The sequence below is a fragment of the Castanea sativa genome, chromosome 5 (genome assembly GCF_040712315.1).
Source record: "Castanea sativa cultivar Marrone di Chiusa Pesio chromosome 5, ASM4071231v1".
NCBI classification, from domain to species: domain Eukaryota; kingdom Viridiplantae; phylum Streptophyta; class Magnoliopsida; order Fagales; family Fagaceae; genus Castanea; species Castanea sativa.
Window position 1 is genome coordinate 73,561,288 of NC_134017.1, and position 9,356 is coordinate 73,570,643.

Genomic DNA, 9,356 nt, shown 5'->3' on the forward strand with positions numbered 1-9,356 from the left:
TTGTTCCTATGGATATTAACGGTAGGGAAAAAGTGTTCCCCTGGAGTACAATTGATAGTTGATGAGTACATTCAAAAACTCAACCACTATTGCACGATTGATGATGTTCAACTACGGTCCAATCCTAGAAATTCAAGTTATATACATATATGTCCACTTTTATCTAATCTTGGCCTTCTTTAAGTTTTATCTTTGAAATGAATTTTTGTTTCATATTAATAATCAAATTCTACATTGATTTGTTCATTTATGTGTTTGTATTTTTATGTTATATGCAAAGCAAAAACTGATAATTCGATGTAATTATGGAGACACTGAGTGCACATAAATCATTTGTTCTTACTAAAACAACAACATCAACCAAGTGTTAGTCCCAAAATTTTGGGGTTGTCTACAGACTAAGAAATATGGACATGGATCACATAATGATATGTCGATTCTTTAAAAAAATTAAGACATGATACATTGGGGATATAGTGATTAAATCAATCAATATATTTAGGTGTATTTTATTTTTATTTTAAGTATAGGGATTTTGGAGTGTTCATGCTTCTGAGGCTATAGATCTTTTGAGGGTTGGCCATGTATTCTTTTCTGTCATTCTAAATTGTTTGGCTTAATTTTTTTTCCTTCTTTTGAATTGATGCCATGTGTTATAGTGATGAAAGGGGTCAAGTTGATGATGAAGATACAGCAATGATGAACATTATCAGGTCTGATGATTGGGTCACCATTAAAATCATAAACTAGACAATTATGGTGAATCCCTTATCCACATCTCTCATTGTTTAGGTTTTTCTTATTCACTTTCAATTTTAAATAAATTTTTACTTAAACTTTACAGAAACATTCAATGCTTTTTGCAATAGGAATCAACTATGCTGATATGACGAATCTGTACCTAGCGACTCTAGAAAGAAGAAGTCCAAGTGATCACTGCCATGTTCATGCAATACAAAAAACACCACTGTTTCTGCTAGAAAGGGTATGATCAATTTGAAAATTTTACATGCTTTTAATACTGTTGGAATCGTGGATGGTGATTCAGGCTTGAAATATGTTTATGAGAAATTCTATTTACATCATGTATAGAAAGTAATTTGTACAAGGAAAAGTTATAAAATAAATGCATAATATATTCCTAAGGTAATCGCAAAGAACAATGTCAGACGTTGGGCGTGATATTAGGGGGCAATCTGTCATGCTTTCTTTATCTATGGTAAATTAGCTCCTTAATTTAAGCATTGAGGTTGAGAATTTGGCTTCTGTTTGTTGCCATATTGGAACTGAGGCATGGGCTACAAGTGTGCTTCATTACTTAATATAGATCTTTCTTCTTCTAATTTATATTTGATATTTTAATTGCCAATTATGTTGCTCCTTAAAATTTTTTGAAGTGACGTGGTTCTAGAATCCCTATGAAGGTAGAGCAGGCCTCTACTAATTCCTTCAATAATGTTGAAGTGTTTTATCCAGTCAAGGTGTTTTTGGTTGAGTGGATCTAAATGAATAGTGACCAAAAGAAATAACAAAGAGATAAGAGTAAATTTGTAAGTAGAGGTCATGGGTTCAACACATTGAGTATATAGAAATCAGATTTCTAGATCTTAGAGTTATTCTATTGATGAGCCTAAAAGGAAGGGAATTTATATGTACTAACCAAAAACAATTGCATCCAAACTTTTGTTTGACATATACTCATAGATCAACATATTCTCTTCGCCCTCAATGCAACAGCCAAGAAGTCTTACAAGATTTCGATGTTGTAGCTTAGAGATCACAAACACCTCATTCATAAATTCTTCAAGCCCTTGTCCAGAGGATCTTGATAGTCTTTTTACTGCTATTTCTTGTCCATCATGCAACTTTCCCTGGCAAAAGAAACAAAGAATATAAGTACTTAACCATATGATTTAAAGAGGAACTAATGAAGGCTACTAGAGCAACCATTACCTTATAGACTGTACCAAAGCCACCTCGGCCAGCATATTAACTACATGAAATTTGTTTGTTGCAGTTGCCAATTCTTCCAAACTATAAGCTAGTAGCTTGTGGAGTTTGACATCATTTAAGTTTTTGGATGGTAAACTCTCCCTGCTTTTATTTTTCCTTGTTGTGGCAAATTTTAATAGTAAGCTATGCATCTAGCAATTTCTAGTTCCCGTTGCTAATGATAGGGCATATTACCTCTTTTTTTAGTCATCCATCTCCATAAGAAGTATGCAGTGCTAGGAATGGCCATTGCTCCAATAATCACTGTAATTGTGATGATTACTTTCGAGTTTCTATGTATCACAACAAGTTTCAAACTAAATTCTATCAAATTTGAGAAATTAATCTATAATATCTAAGAGTTGAATCCAATGTTAAGCTTTTGTTGAGTCACAGCACATCAAAAAATATAAAAATATTAATATATGCAATAAATTTTGCTACTCTATTATTTAAAAAAAAAAAAAAAAAACTTTTCTTCTCCCTATTAGTCTACAAGTTACACTTCTTTCAACTTTTATCCTCCCCTTTTGCCCTTTTCTCTTTACTTTACCATTACATTTCCTTCATCATTTCTTCTTTATTTTATTTTGACTTTTCTTCTCCCCATCTTATTTTGTATAAATTTGATATTATTTCTCCCATTCAATTCATATTTTTTCTTACACAAAAAATGTGAGTACTCTCTCTCTCTCTCTCTTTGGATTTTTGCTCTTTCTTATAGTTCTAATTTAGGTTGATAGGCTTTTTTTTTTTTTTTTTTAAATCCCATCCATAAGTCTTCTCTCTCTCTCTCTCTCTCTCTCTCTCTCTCTCTCTCTCATAGCTTTGGTTGGATTTTGGTTTGAGTTAATACTTAGTTGGGGAAATTACACTTTGCCAACTGTGGTTTGTCAAAAAAAAAAAAAAAAAACACTTTGTTTACTTGTAGTTTAAAAATTAGCACTTTCCTCATCTGAGGTAAGTTCTATTTGTCTCTCATTATCCACCTCTATTAAAAATATAGATAAATATATATTTTTGCTACTTTCTTATATCTCTCTCAAATATAAAGAGAAGTTCACTCATTTAGTTAAACCAAGCACTTACCCACTACACCAAAAGCTATAGCTAACGGTAAGTAGGATGTTGGAATTGGCCGATTAAGCCTCCACCCAACAATCCCACCCCCAACTTCTGCTCATGCACAACTGAGAGTTGAACTTATGACTTGGCTTTGATACTAGGCCTCCAATAGCTTGGAACTCAGATTTTGTCAAACTTGATATCTAAAAAAGTACTACATAACTAAATAAGTTTAGCTGAATGTGTTTCTCCTAAATTTTTCCTTAAATTATGTTATTTGGCAAAAAAAAGGCCGTGAAACTAGTTGAATATTATGCTTTGTCAATTTACTCAGAAAATTATATATATAAAGCCGGGAGGGGGAGGGGGGGGGGTGGATGATGTTGTTAAGTTTAAGAAGAGTTGGAGCCGTGAAGATCAACACAGTTCCAAAAATTATCACCATAAGAATTAAAGTCTCTCTCTAGTCTAATGGATGATCAAAGGCATAAGAGTATACAAAACTGGGAGAGAGTAAAAAAAAAAAAAAGAACTTACCAAATTCCAAATAAGACAAACGAATATATATATCCAACCCACCAGTCGAGAATTTCTGTAGGACAATTCCACCAGTGGAGAATTTTTGCAGGTCAATTAGGTTTCCACTCCATCACATACAGCCAATGCCAGTATCATATGCATAAGCCACACAAGAACAGTTCTCCAAGCACTGCTTTCGACAATCATCTTCAGTTCGATATGACCACTCTGCAAAGTCTGGCACTTTGATCATCTCCAGTTTCAAAAACCCATCTGCTTTTCCTCCTCCTTCACTTCTATTGTTCACCCTTTCACACTGCAATGGTGTCCTCCTCACACATCCACTCATCCAATTACCTCTATTCCATTCCTCAGCAATCTTTGGCTCAAACCCTTTCAAACAACTGCAGATTGGTGAACTCAGCGCATAACAGCTTCCAAATGCCCCACAGGTGCCATAAACATCACATTCATTTGCCGGAACGACCCCAACAACCTCCCAATCCTCCTTCTCATCATCCCAATGTATCACCATTGAATTTCCTTGTGAATCCAAAAAATATTTCGTCAAACCTATCGCATTAAAGTAAGCGATGGTTGCATAAACTGTCTCTTCTTTATCATATACTATAGTGAATCCACTATGATAATCTGGAATCCAGCTCGGTGCTCCAGTAAAGAACTGACCATTCCATGGACCAGTCCGCCAATATGGATGACCGTCTATCACCTTTGAATTTTGTGGATTAATGCATGCTGAAAATCTTCCAGTGGATGGATCAGAAGGGCTCTTCCATGATGTCAGTTGTATTTTCTCATTTGTTCTTAAATTGTTACTACTTCTCATCCTTGGCAACATTGTATCACAAAGTTGTTGAAAGCTCTCCCATACTATTGCTCCTGTTGTGTCACGTTGCAAGACAAGGTTGCCGGAATCCAACAGAGTGGCACTTGAATTGGGTACAGAATTTAAAACATTTGATGACCACAGATCTCTTCCTGTCCATTTAGTACACAAGATTTCCATCCTCATATATAGTAAGAACCCCAGAAGAATCCTTAAGGGGTCTCTCTCTGTTAGCTACCCATACAACACTGAAATAAGTGACCACAGAAATCTTATTATACCATATTCCAAGGTAGCGATTGGTAGAATTTACAGGGCTGAAGAATCCCAGTCTGAAAGCACTCCCATTGGAGATTATGTAGTCAGGATCTTTGAGGGATCGAAAAGAACTAATTGTATCTCTGGCAACACCTAAGTTCAAACATAGGCAACAAAGGGCATACAACAAGCTTCTCTTGCTAAGAAATCCCATGACTACTTGTTCAGACCTTTTGTTTGTGTGTGAGGTTGCAGAACAGGGAGGCCGTTTTCATCTTACAAGTTACAACTTTGGTTGGTAGTTTTCTCGGAAAGAGGCTACTCTAGACTACCAAAAAAGTCTTACATCCCATAAAAATACTTTTTAAGCCATAAAAATTCTAAGGAATTTATTCCCTGTGCTAGAAGTTGTTTACTAACTCATTGACCCTAGTCTAGAAAAGGAAATTTTTTTCAATTTTTTTTTTTGGAGTTGCTACAGTACTGAAACAACTCCAAATGAATTTTTCTCCTTTAAAAAATCAAAGAACTCAAGAAAGAAAAAAAAAAAAAAAAAAAAAAAGAGTCAAGCTGATCTGACCCAGTCTGGCGGTGGGAGGAGGAATAGCGGTGGTGGGGAGGCGGACGAGGCGCTGCAGCTTGGTGAACGCTGATCTCCGCCGGCTTTGTCCTTCCGGCGACACTTGATCTCCACCGGCCTTCTCACTCTCTCTCTCTCTATCTGTGCTGTGTTCTTTCTCCCTCTCTCTCTCTCTCTTCTATTTTCACTGATGTGATAAATGTGTAACTGTGAAGTAAATGGAATAACGTGAGGGGATAGGATATTTTAATTAACTTTTTTGAATTGTCCTTATTATAATATACTTCTTAGTTATATTCTTGAACAGCATGGAGACTCAAACCTATTATCTCGACTCCATTGAATAACTTATACACCAACCACTGGGCTATTTATTTTTCACTCTCTTCTCACAGCCACCACCCTCATTTTTGTTGCTTTCCATTTCTAATATTAACAATAACACCATGGAGACATAATATTTATTTATGCTTTTTTATACTTTAACTTTTTTTGTTTCTATTTACCTTATAAAAGTTGTGGATACGGTTACTTTTTATGAATTTAATCCACTTATTTGTATTTTAACTAATTTTTGAAATAATAATGATACCACCAATATCAATATCGGGAAGAAAATGGACATTTGTCCATAATTTATAAATTATGCAGCAAAATGTCCGTGTTTTGAAACTATTTAGCAAAATGTCCCTGTTTTAAAACTTGATTTTTACAAAATCGAGTTTATAGGTGAAACTCAACATTAGCAATGTTGAGTTCTATGTATATTTGCCACCTAAATTTTTTTAAAATTTAAATGAAACCCAACATTTCTAATGTTGAGTTCCATTTAAATATATATATATATATATATATATATATATATATATATATATATATATATATAAAACTTAATTTTGAAGATATTGAGTTTTACACAGAAATTGATTTTGTTAAAATCGAGTTTAAAAAACATGGACATTTTGCTTCATAGTTTGTAAATTAGGGACAAATGCCCATTTTTCCCCCAATATCTTATCTCAGGCCGACCCCTAGTCAACTTAGAGTTTAGAGGGATTGGCTACATGACACATAATTTATCTTATTACCTAACACATAATTTATTTCAATATAGATGAATGGCATCACCACTCACCACCAATGATAGGATTTTCCAAGTGTGATTTGTTACCTAACATGTATTTGAGATTAATTCCAAATCTCATAGGGAGCAGCCCCACCCCCACACTCACATATGTGAAATTTTGTCAAGGGTGCTCTTGTAATTCTGACACCTAACTCATACGAGCTACAAATTTCATTAAGAGTTGTTACTCAACCTCTCCACATTACAAGATAAATGCACTTACATCATAGAGATGAACAATTAACAAATTAATTACAAAATAAATAATTAAAGAAATAAATAGTGCATTTCTTATGACCATCGTATGGTTCGTTTTTCCCATTGAACCTAATTCTTAGGATCTTTGGTCCTTGGTTTAGGTATCTTCTTACATAGCTCATGAATCTATGGACTTTAGTCTCATCCCCCTCGATACATTCCAGACTCTATCTTTTGCCAAGATTTTGGTAAATGGATCTGCAAGATTATCATTAGATTCAAAATAATCCACAGTTATGATGTCACTATTCAAATAAGATTGCACAGTACTATGCTTTCTTCTTATAGGTGTGGATTTACCATTGTAATAACGGTTTTTAACTCTATTAATTGCAGCAATGTTATCACAATGAATTAATATAGGTGGAATTGGCTTTTCCCAAAGTGAAATTTCATATAACAAATTTCTAAGTCAATTTGCATTTTCACTAGATGAAGCTAATGTTATTAATTCAGCTTACAATGTTGAATTAACAATTATTGTTTACTTTTTAGATCCAACAAATAGAACCACTACCTAAGGTAAAAAAGTAACCAATGGTAGAGAGATAATCACCTGACAAAGTATTCCAATCAGCATCACTAAAAGCTTCAATCACAGTAGGATATTTTTTATAAAATAAGCCATGGCTTTTGGTACCAATTAAATATCTCATGACTCGCTCAATAGCTAGCCAATAATCTTTACTAAGTCTGCTAAACACTCCTACTGCATATGCAATGTCAGGCTAGTACAATCAATAGCATAATGCAAACTACCAATGATACTAGCATAATCTTTTTGATCAAAAATCTCATCATCATTATTCACAAGAAATAAATGAACACTAGAATCAAAAGGAGTAGCTACGTTTTTGTGATCATGAAAATTATATTTTTTTTCAATATTTTCTCAACATAATGTGATTGATCAAGAAATATCTCATCACATGTTTTTTGTAATTTCAATTTCTAAAATAAAATTAGCTTCACCAAGATCTTTTATATCAAAATGGCTTTTAAGCATATTTTTTTGTCTCATTTATTACATGCATATTTGAGCCAAAAATCAACATATCATCCACATAGAAGCTAATAATAACATGTAAATTATTCCATGATTTAGAATAAATACATTTATCACATATTTAATTTATAATCATTCTCAATCATGCAGGAATCAAACTTTTCAAGCCACTGCTTATGTGCTTATTTTAAGCCATATAGGGATTTAGTTAGTTTACATACCTTGCGTTCTTGTCTTGGCTCTACAAAGCCTTGGGGTTGATCCGTATAAATCTCTTCCTCTAGGTCCCCATTTAGAAAAGTAGTTTTTCATCCATTTGATGAATTTTCAAAAAAAAAAAATTGCAACAATAGCAATTAATATTCTAATAGATGTAATTCTTGTTATCGGAGAAAATGTATCAAAGAAATCAAGATAGGCTTTTTGTTCAAAGCCTTTTGCAACAAGTCTAGTTTTAAACTTATCTATTGATCCATCCGGTTTCAACTTTTTTCTAAGGACTCATTTACAACCTATGGTCTTACAACTCGATGGAAGATCTACTAATTTCCAAGTTTTATTAGAAATTTGAAATTTCATCTCATAATTTACAGCTTCTTTCCAAAATATAGCATCAGGTGATATCAAAGCATCTTTTAAATTTTGGGGATTTTTCCTCAATGTTAAAAACATAATAATCAGGATGAAAATCCATTTCAACTCTAGCTCTTTTACTCCTTCTAGGTTCCATTTCAAAATTTTCTTGATTTTGTAAATGAGAAGTAGAAGAATTAGGTTGTGACAATATTTCCTTCAACCCCACTATTTTTCAATTTAAAACGAAATTTTTCTACATGAAAAATTGCATCACCAAATTCAAAATTTCTTTTTTTCAAGATGAAAAAATCTATAGGTTGCACTATTAATTGCATAACTAGGAAAAATACAGGCAGTAGCTCTTATACCTAATTTAGGTATTTTAGGGTCAGTAAGCCTTACGTAAGTAAGACAACCTCATACTCTCAAATATCCTAAATTTGACTTATGTCCTTTCTACATCTCAAAAGGTGTGGTATGTGACTTTTTATGTGGCACTCTATTCAAAACAGGACATGTAGTTAAAATAGTTTCACCCCAAAAATGTATATGTACACCAGATTCAATTAACATGACATTTGTTAACTCAATTAGAGTTATATTTTTTCTTTCAACCACACCATTAGAAACAGGTGAATATGGTGCAGTAGTTTCATGGATAATTCTCAAAAACTAAACAAATGAGTTGAATGCACTTGATTCATACTCACGGCCTCTATCACTTCTTATTCTTTTTATTTTTCTACTGAATTGATTTTCAACTTCATTTAAAAAATCTTGAAATTTTTTAAAAGCATCACTTTTATTTTTCAACAAATAAATAGTTGTATATTTTGAGAAATCATCAATAAAAGCGATAATATATCTACTTCCCCCATGAATTAAAATTCCCTCAAATTCACATAAATCGGAGTGAATTAACTCAAAAAATTCGGTATTTCTCACAACACTTTTATGAGGTTTTTTTTTTTTGTAATTTTAGCTTGACTACAAATTTCACATTTTTCAAAATCTTTTAACAGTCTTGAAATTAATCTTAAACTACTCATGATTCCCACATATCTACTATTTATATGACACAAATGAGGATGCCAAAAATTAATATAAGAAAACATATAAACTAAACTGG

The 9,356-nt window shown here is 32.9% G+C and overlaps 1 pseudogene; it reads right to left on the bottom strand.

The window, feature by feature from the left end:
- Window positions 1-1,358: 1,358 nt before the first annotated feature.
- On the bottom strand, window positions 1,359-5,022 carry LOC142635771 (G-type lectin S-receptor-like serine/threonine-protein kinase SD1-13; annotated as a pseudogene).
- Between the last annotated feature and the right edge of the window lie 4,334 nt (window positions 5,023-9,356).